The 10,772-nt window shown below is 43.4% G+C and overlaps 1 long non-coding RNA gene across 1 annotated transcript; it reads right to left on the reverse strand.

Annotated features, from left to right (window-relative positions):
• Positions 1-1,380: 1,380 nt before the first annotated feature.
• On the reverse strand, positions 1,381-3,765 carry LOC116969954. Its single transcript, XR_004410968.1, has 3 exons — positions 3,565-3,765; positions 3,082-3,198; positions 1,381-1,463 (listed from the first exon to the last, which is right to left on the reverse strand). It is a non-coding gene; the product is annotated as an uncharacterized LOC116969954 (long non-coding RNA).
• Between the last annotated feature and the right edge of the window lie 7,007 nt (positions 3,766-10,772).

Here is a 10,772-nt window from a genome sequence, read left to right on the forward strand (position 1 = left end):
CCCCCACATACACTAACCCCTCCCACACACTAACCCCTGCCACACACACTAACCCCCACATACACACACTAACCTCCCCACACACACACTAACCCCCCCCCTCCCATAAACACTAACCGCTCCCACACACACTAGCCCCCACATACACACAGTAACCCCCCCACACACACAGTAACCCCCCCACACACACAGTAACCCCCCACACACACAGTAACCCCCCCCCCACACACACACACTAACCCCCACATACACACACTAACCCCCCCACACACATGGATGATCAGCCATGATCATATTGAATGGCGGTGCAGGCTCGAATGGCCTATTCCTGCACCTATTTTCTATGTATCTATGTATCTAACCCCCCACATACACACTAACTCCCCCACACACACTAACCCCCACATACACACAGTAATCCCCCACACATACACTAACCCCACACACAAACGCCCCCCCACACACTAACTCCCCCACACACACACACTAACCCCCCCCCACACATTAACCCCCCTACACACACACTAACGGCACCACACACACGCTAACCGCCCCACACTAACACCACCACACTAGCCCCCCCCCACACACACACTAACCCTCCACACACACTAACCCCCCCCCCCACACACTAACACCCCCCCCCCGACACACACAAATGAAACCCTCCCACTAACTCCCCCACACACACTAACCCCCCCACATACACACTAACCCCCCTCCCCCCCCACACACACTAACCCCCCCACACACACTAACCCCCACATACACACTAACCCCCACATACACACTAACCCCCCACATACACACTAACCCCCCACACTCACTCACCCCCCACACACTAACTCCCCCCCACACACTAACCCCCACACACGCTAATCCCCACACTAACCCCTCCCACATACACACACACATCCACTGTAACCCCACCCCCCCACCACCACATACACATACACACACACTAACCAACTCCACACACACTAACCATCCCACTTGATATTATATTAATATTATTCATGGGCTCCTTTTAACCCATCCCCGCCCTGTCCACTGACACATAGCGCCCAACTCGTCTTGAGCAAGAGTGGTAGAGCGAGGGCAGAGACAAATAGAGGGGGAAGAGACAGAGAGTGGGGCAGAGAGAGAGGGAGAGGGGGAGGGGGAACAGGAAGGGGGGGAGTCCCCCCTGTACAAGCAGAGGTCGCGTTCGGTGGGACATCAGGCGCTGGGCTGGAGAACCTAAAACGTTATCTCTCGCAATATTTCTCAGGTTCAACAGGTCCAGGTAGCCATCCCTCTTCCCCTTTTGTAACCGGCTCACCGGTGCCCCAGCGACGGTCTTCCCCCACGGGTTCCCCCTCATAGCCCTTCGAGCTCACAGAAATGCACCCTCAACCTTTCGGAGGAAAAGGTTGATGAGGCAGCTCCTCACCCTACGAGGACCGGGCGGGTTAGCGAGCCACCTGTTAGAAATGGCGATTATGTTTAACCCCATTATTAATAGATGTGGCGGTTTGCATTTAACATTTTATTTACTTATTGTAGTTGCAATGCTTTACTTGTCTTTCATTTATACAAGAAGAGAAGTAGATTGGCTATTAGCATGTTAACCAGTTATAATGCCTAGTAATTATAACCCCGCCTAATTATAGCATTCATAGTGTAAGATCCTACCCACCAGTAACAGTAGCAGTGTAATGTGCAATGACCTGCATAGAAGTTAATGACCTGAACAATAAAGATGCTTGTGTTTCAACCTGTGTAAGTCTGAGCTCTTTACAAAGTTGACAGTGACATGCATGAGTACAATGAAGGAAATGGGAGCTGCTGGCCAGTCAGTTGGTTTGGTGGACTCTGGGGTACTGTGTTACATTATGGCTCTATCTTTTTGTTAATCATCGCTCTGATTTTTATTGTTAAATGTTTGAGACCATTGTGTACCTATCGAGGACTGTGAATGTTATCATATATGATAAAGAGGAAGGAATGAAAGAGTTTAAAGTTTTAGAAGTGACAAAATGGATTCTGCTGTAGATTTAGAAGCAATAAATGAATGCCCTCAGAATACCTTTCTCCTTCAACACTAGCAAGAGTACAGCACAATAACATGAATGTTTTTGCCTTTCTTCTGCAACACTAGCGAGATGACAGCACAATAACATGAATGTTTTTGCTCTATGATATAAACGTTCACAAAGATGTTCAGACAACTCTTTCTAACCCTTTACGCTACAGATTGTAGTGTACAAACAATTAATCAACAAGGTCAAAATACAAGAGTGCATGAATCTGCAAAAACAGCTCCTTCAGCATAACCACATATGGGTGAACCTTTCCTCTATCGGAAGAACCAGTCAATCTTCTGATTTTAACCATATATGTACAATGGCTGTACAATGCTCTGCAAGATAAAGAATTGCTGAATTGCTGAATATTAGGGTATAAATATGTCTGATTGAACATTACGTCTGTGTGTGGAGAAAGAGAGACTCTGTAGTCTGTATTTTACATACTATATATAACCATATAACAATTACAGCACGGAAACAGGCCATCTCGACCCTTCTAGTCCGTGCCGAACACGTATTCTCCCCTAGTCCCATATACCTGCGCTCAGACCATAACCCCCCATTCCTTTCCCGTCCATATAACTATCCAATTTATTTTTAAATGATAAAAACGAACCTGCCTCCACTACCTTCACTGGAAGCTCATTCCACACAGCCACAACTCTCTGAGTAAAGAAGTTCCCCCTCATGTTACCCTTAAACTTCTGTCCCTTAATTTTCGTCATGTCCCCTTGTTTGAATCTTCCCTACTCTCAGTGGGAAAAGCTTATCCACGTCAACTCTGTCTATCCCTCTCATCATTTTAAAGACCTCTATCAAGCCCCCCCTTAACCTTCTGTGCTCCAAAGAATAAAGCCCTGTGAGTGTTGACTCCCACACCCGCCTGGCGAAATAAATACGTTACTGTATCACTAACTATTGTGTTGTCATCTGTTTGAAGCAAATTGAAGCTTAACACTAGGACTCAGCACATGAGAGGGGCAAACCCAGAAAGGGAGGGACATCAATCTACCCTTTAAAACCCCTTACTGGCTAGAAGTAGATCTCTTTCCCTGATGAAGCTACAGTGATAGCGAAACTGGAAAATCGTTGCCCAGTCAGGAAGAGTTCGGCAAGTGGTCTCTACAAGCTGGAAAAAAAACAAAGACTTGTTGAGCACCTTGGTAACAGTAATAATGTAATGTAATAACAGTAATGTAATGTAGTAACAGTAATTGAGCAACAGTAATAATGTGAATCGTGACCAGCACAGGAATCAATTGAGACGAAGAGATTCATTTGCAGTCGCTGTTAGAGTTAGTTATAAAATGGCCCAGACCCTGCACCATCTGAGGGTTCTGCAAGAGCGGAACCCACTTAGGGTATCACGAGGCAGGCAAAGATATTAACACACTTTGTAAAACCGGCAAATCCCACCAAGGAAACATTACAAAAATTGGCCTCTAATGCTGAAACCTGGGAAAAGCAAACATGACAAATTTTGATTGAAAATTACCAAAGCAGCCTGGAAAATCTGGATGAGGTGGACCTGGAGGGCGAACCAACTGATCGTGTGCAGGAGGCGGTAGCCAAAGCCTTAATCTGGAAGAAGCCTTTATCTGGAAGATGAAAAATTTGGGTGATACATTTAAAATCAGAATGGAGGATCTTAGAGAAGGAGTTTTGAACCAGACCTCAGGGACTGGCTGGAAGAGCGAGGCAGCCACCGGGAGCCCCCGCCCCACAGACGGGCCTTATCGCCTTATCGCGAACGATAAGGTTGCTACGGACATTGAGTTGGCCATACTCCAAGGTAATGTGGGGATAATGGAGGAGTCACTTTCTGCCTGTACGGATGAGATTGCTGAGCTGACAATTCACATCAAGCGTTTAACTGCTGAGTTTTTTAACTTGGACAAATAATGTGAGGACCCCGAACGCAGAGCACGTCGCAACAACATAAGAATAGTGGGGGTTCCTGAGGAAATGGTCGTCAATTCCATTGCTATCGCCACCCTGCTTAAGGACGCGTTCAAGCTGGACAAAGAGCCGCTACTTGACCGGGCGCACAGATCCACACAGCCAAAACCACGACCCAGTGAGCAACCACGACCCAGGTTACATTACTACAACGACTGTGTAAATGTTTTACGGCATGCGAGAGAGGTTCGACAGATCGATACCGATGAGATGAGGATCTCCGTTTTCCCCGACCACACTGCTAAGGTGGCCCCGGCCCGGGCAGCCATCAACGAGGTCAGAAAACAGCTGCGTTGCGTGAAGGGGTTCGCTACAGTCTTTTCTACCCGGCCCGACCCCGGATCAGCTACCAAGGTGTGGAGAAAGACTTTGACTTGGCGGAGGATGCCAAGGCTTACGTCAAAAGATGAATATTGGGTGATGTTGTACAATATGTTGCAATAATCTCATGCATCGGTGCCTTTAGTTTACATTTCAATACTTGTTCACATTTGATGTTTGTTTACATTTAGACACTTGTTTACTCCTGTTCAACTTACATTAGTTCATCTTTTCTGCAATTTTCCTTTTAGAAGCGGGGGGAATTTAACTTGTTTAAATTGTCGTGTGATAATACCTTATTTTGCACTAATATTAGGCGGCCAAAATATATTACGGTATATTGGTGTTTATATATCTTTGAAGTGGTCTTTTCATGTACATCCTTTTAGCCTACATGAGGTAATATTTCATTTAAGCCGCTATGGGATATTCTTCTTATTAGTTGTGCCTTTTATTGCACATTTAGGAGTCTGTGGGAGTTATTTCTTAGGTTTGGCTTAGTTTATTCTCCGAGTTGTTGCCACGGTTATGAGGCAACAATTGTTTTCTCGTTTCTTACACTGCGGTCTCCATTTTGGAGACTGTTTTGGTGTGTGTGTGGGGGTTTGTGTGGGCGGGGGGTGGGGGCAGTCATCAGGCCTTCTTTGGATCCATTTGCTTTCTTCATTTACACATAAATGTGTTCTGCTAATTTGAATCCCAACATTCTTGGTTCTGGCACACCTATGTGTGTTCTCACTTTGGAACATACGTGATATGGGCAATCCTATTAAAAGAACCAGGGTTTACAGTCACCTGAATCGGCTTAACTCTGACAGCATTTTTGCAGGAGACTCATCTTAGCCTTAAAGATCATCATAGGCTGCAGTCCTCTTGGATAGGTCAGGTCTACCACTCCAATTTTTATTCTAAAGCTAGAGGGGTTGCTATGTTAATTAATAAAATAATTTGTTGAATTATTTCATTCAGATGAGTTGAATGTGCAGATAGTTATTAAGGAATATGATATAGTTGGATCACGGAGACATGGCTCCAGGGTGACCAAGGCTGGGAGCTGAACATCCAGGGATATTCAATATTCAGGAGGGATAGACAGAAAGGAAAATGAGGTGGGATAGCGTTGCTGGTCAGAGAGATTAACTCCATAGAAAGGAAGTACATTAGCTTGGAGGATGTGGAATCGATATGAGTAGAGCTGCGAAACACCAAGGGGCAGAGAATGCTAGTGGGAGTTGTGGACAGGCCACCTAACAGTAGTAGAGTTGGGGATGGCATCAAACAGGAAATTCGAAATGCGTGCAACAAAGGTAAAACAGTTATAATGTGCGACTTCAATCTACATATAGATTGGTTGAATCAAATTGGCAGGGGTGCTGAGGAAGAGGATTTCTTGAAATGTATGAGAGATAGTTTTCTAAACCAACATGTAGAGGAACCAACGAGAGAGCAGGATATTCTAGACTGGGTATTGAGTAATGAGGAAAGGTTAGCTAGCAGCCTTGTTGTGTTTGGCCCCTTGGGCAAGAGTGACCATAATATGATTGAGTTCTTCATTAGGATGGAGAGTGACATAGTTAATTCAGAAACAAGGGTTCTGAGCTTAAAGAAAGGTAACTTTGAGGGTATGCAACGTGAATTGGCCAAGATAGACTGGCAATTGATTCTTAAAGGGTTGACGGTGGATATGCAATGGAAGGCATTCTAAGACCACATGGATTAACTACAACAATTGTTCATCCCAGTTTGGCAAAAGAATAAATCAGGGAAGGTAGTGCATCCGTGGATAACAAGGGAAATCAGTGATAGTATCAAAACAAAATATGAAGCATACATATTAGCCAGAAAAAGCAGCCTACCAGAGGACTGGGAGAAATTCAGAGTCCAGCAAAGGAGGACAAAGAGCTTAATTAGGAAAAGGAAAATAGATTATGAAAGAAAACTGGCAGGGAACATAAAAACTGACTGCAAAACCTTTTATAAATATGTGAATAGAAAAATATTAGTTAAAACAAATGTAGATCCCTTGCAGTCGTAAACAGGTGAATTGATCATGGGGAACAAGGACATGGCAGACCAATTGAATAACGACTTTGGTTCTGTCTTCACTAAGGAAGACATAAATAATCTGCCGGCAATAGCAGGGGAACGGGGGTTAAATGAGATGGAGGAACTGAGTGAAATCCAGGTTAGTCGGGAAGTGGTGTTACGTAAATTGAATGGATGAAAGGCCGATAAATCCCCAGGGCCAGATATGCTGCATCCCAGAGTGTTTAAAGAAGAAGCCCCAGAAATAGTGGATGCATTAGTGATAATTTTTCAAAACTCTTTAGATTCTGGAGTAGTTCCTGAGGATTGGAGGGCAGCTAATGTAACCCCACTTTTTAAAAAGGGAGGGAGAGAGAAAACGCGGAATTATAGACCAGTTAGTCTAACATCAGTAGTGGGAAAAATGCTAGAGTCAGTTATTAAAGATGGGATAGCAGCACATTTGGAAAGTGGTGAAATCATTGGACAAAGTCAGCATGGATTTATGAAAGGTAAATCATGTCTGATGAATCTTATAGAATTTTTCGAGGATGTAACTAACTAGTAGAGTGGATAAGGGAGAACCAGTGGATGTGTTATATCTGGACTTTCAGAAGGCTTTCGACAAGGTCCCACATAAGAGATTAGTATGCAAACTTAAAGCACACGGTATTGGGGGTTCAGTATTGATGTGGATAGAGAACTGGCTGGCAGACAGGAAGCAAAGAGCAGCAGTAAACGGGTCCTTTTCAGAATGGCAGGCAGTGACTAGTGGGGTACCTCAAGGCTCAGAGCTGGGATCCCAGCTATTTACAATATGTATTAATGATTTGGGCGAGGGAATTGAATGCAACATCTCCAAGTTTGCGGATGACACGAAGCTGGGGGACAGTGTTAGCTGTGAGGAGGATGCTAGGAGGCTGCAAGGTGACTTGGATAGTTTGGGCGAGTGGGCAAATGCATGGCAGATGCAGTATAATGTGGATAAATGTGAGGTTACCCACTTTTGGTGGCAAGAACAGGAAAGTATTATCTGAAATATTATCTGAATGGCGGCCGATTAGGAAAATGGGAGATGCAACGAGACCTGGGTGTCATGGTACACCAGTCATTGAAAGTAGGCAAAGTGTTTAAGAAGGAACTGCAGATGCTGGAAAATCGAAGGCACACACAAAATGCTAGAGAAACTCAGCGGGTGCAGCAGCATCTATGGAGTGAAGGAAATAGGCAACGTTTCGGGTCGAAACCCTTCTTCAGACTGACGGGGGTGGGGGTGGGGGTGGGGGTGGGGGGGGGGGGGGCGGGGAGAAGAAATGAAAAATGAGGAGGAGGAGCCCGAGTTTAGGAACTTAATATTCAGGGTTATACATCCTATAGGTGGGCAGAGGGAAGACATAGGGACTGGCGAGGTAGACTCACTGTGGATTGAGTTGAGGAATTGTAAAGGCAAGAATTGGTGTTACTACAGACCGCCAAATAGTAGCCCGGTTGTAGGGTGTAAGTAGCAGCAGGAGTTAAAACTGGCATGTAACAAAGGTAATGCCACTGTGATGATGGGGGATTTCAATATGCAGGTAGACTGGGAAAATCAGGTTGGTTCAGGACCCCAAAAAAGAGAGTTTGTAGAATGCCTCCGACATGGATTCTTAGAGCAGCTTGTAATGGAGCCGACCAGAGAAAAGGCAATTCCGGATTTAGTGTTGTCCAATGAACCAGATATGATAAGAGAACTTGAGGTAAAGGAACCGCTTGGAGGTAGTGATCATAATATGATTAGTTTTAATCTGCAAGTTGAGAAAGAAAAGGTTAAATTGGAAGTGTCAGTGATGCAGTTGAACAAATGGGGCTATGAAGGCATGAGGGGAGCTGGCCAAGGTAGACTGGAAAGGCATCCTAGCAGGAATGACGGTGGAACAGCAATGGCAGGAATTTCTGGGCATAATCCAGAAGACGCAGGATCATTTCATTCCAAAAAGGAAGATAGATTCTAAGGGGAGGCAACGTGGCTGACAAGAGAAGTTAGGGATAGAATAAAACTAAAAGAAAAGACGTATAACACAGCAAAGAGTAGCCAGAAGCCAGAGGATTGGGAAACTTTCATAGGACAACAGAAGGAATCAAAACGGGCAATATGGGCTGAAAAGATGAAGTACGAACGGAAACTGGTCAGGAATATAAAGAAGGACAGTAAGAGCTTCTTTAGATATGTTAAGGGAAACATATTTGATATATTCTCAAAGCTATTTAACATAAAAATGGAACCTAATACAGAAATGATTATATTTGGAGTAAGTGGAGATGGGAACAAATTAAATACACACCAAAACTAATTTTTCAATTATGGGTAAATAATAGCAAAAAAACATACTAAAATTTTGGAAAAATGCTAATATACCAACATTTAAAATGTGGATCAGTAATATGTTGGACACAGCACATTTGGAAGAAACGAGACTCCTCCTAACAGACAAACAAGACCAATTCTTAATGAGTTGGTCCCCATTTATTGATCTCTTGGATTCATGTGGTGCCATAGTATCGTCAAAATTAAAAGTTTCAGGTATGGGTGAAAGACGATTAAGAATATAAAAAATTAATCTCCTTGTGGCGATTGAATAAACTCCCTCCTGCTCCCTCTTCACTTATATATTTTCTTCACTATTTTCTTTATCTGTCTTTCACTCATGCTCACTAGTCTATCCTTCACTTTCTACAACCTCTTTTTCTCTTCTTACTTTTCTCCTTAAAAAAACAGAAAAAAGGAAATTGTACAGAGAATGTAATATGTTAACATAATTTTTGTACCACTGTATTGTACTTACTTCTAATTTAAAAAAAAAAACTTTAAAGATATGTTAAGGGAAAAAGAGTAGCAAAGTCAAATGTGGGTCCCTTGAAGGCAGACACGGGTGAAATTATTATGGGCAACAAGGAAATGGCAGAAGAGTTGAATAGGTACTTCGGATCTGTCTTCACTAACCATATAATATAACCATATAACAATTACAGCACGGAAACAGGCCATCTCGGCCCTTCTAGTCCGTGCCGAACACGTATTCTCCCCTAGTCCCATATACCTGCGATCAGACCATAACCCTCCATTCCCTTCCCGTCCATATAACTATCCAATTTACTTTTAAATGATAAAATCAAACCTGCCTCCACCACCTTCACTGGAAGCTCATTCCACACAAGCGCCTTGAGTATTTAAGCGCCTTGACTATTAGAAAGGCGCTATATAAATCCCATCCATTATTATTATTACCACTTTCTGAGTAAAGAAGTTCTCCCTCATGTTACCCATAAACTTCTGTCCCTTAATTCTCCAGTCATGTCCTCTTGTTTGAATCTTCCCTACTCTAAGTGGGAAAAGCTTATCCACGTCAACTCTGTCTATCCCTCTCATCATTTTAAAGACCTCTATCAAGTCCCCCCTTAACTTTCTGCGCTCCAAAGAATAAAGACCTAACTTGTTCTACCTTTTTTTGTAACTTAGTTGCTGAAACCCAGGCAACATTCTAGTAAATCTCCTCTGTACTCTCTCTATTTTGTTGACATCCTTCCTATAATTAGGCGACCAAAATTGTACACCATACTCCAGAATTGTCCTCACCAATGCCTTGTACAATTTTAACATTACATCCCAACTTCTATACTCAATGCTCTGATTTATAAAGGCCAGCACACCAAAAGCTTTATTTACCACCCTATCTACATGAGATTCCACCTTCAGGGAACTGTGCACAGTTATTCCTAGATCCCTCTGTTCAACTGCATTACTCAATTCGCTACCATTTACCATGTACGTCCTATTTTGATTTGTCCTGCCAAGATGTAGCACCTCACACTTATCAGCATTAAACTCCATCTGCCATCTTTCAGCCCACTCTTCCAACTGGCATAAATCTCTCTGTAGTATTAGATAATCTACTTCATTATCCAAAACACCACCTATCTTAGTATCACCTGCATACTTACTAATCCAATTTACCACACCATCATCCAGATCATTGATGTACATGACAAACAACAGACAGATCCCTGTGGCACCCCACTAGTCACTGGCCTCCAACCTGACAAACAGCCATCCACCATTACTCTCTGGCATCTCCCATTCAGCCACTGTTGAATCCATCTTGCTACTCCACCATTAATACCCAACAATTGGACCTTCTTAACCAACCTTCCATGAGGAACCCTGTCAAAGGCCTTACTGAACTCCATATATACAACATCCACTGCTTTGCCCTCATCAATTTCCCGAGTAACCTCTTCAAAAAATTCAAGAAGATTAGTCAAACATGACCTTCCAGTCACAAATCCATGTTGACTGTTCCTAATCAGACCCTGTTTATCCAGATGCTTATATATATTATCTCTAAGTATCCTTTCCATTAA

This window comes from Amblyraja radiata, unplaced genomic scaffold (assembly GCF_010909765.2).
Source record: "Amblyraja radiata isolate CabotCenter1 unplaced genomic scaffold, sAmbRad1.1.pri scaffold_434_ctg1, whole genome shotgun sequence".
Taxonomy (NCBI): Eukaryota; Metazoa; Chordata; class Chondrichthyes; order Rajiformes; family Rajidae; genus Amblyraja; species Amblyraja radiata.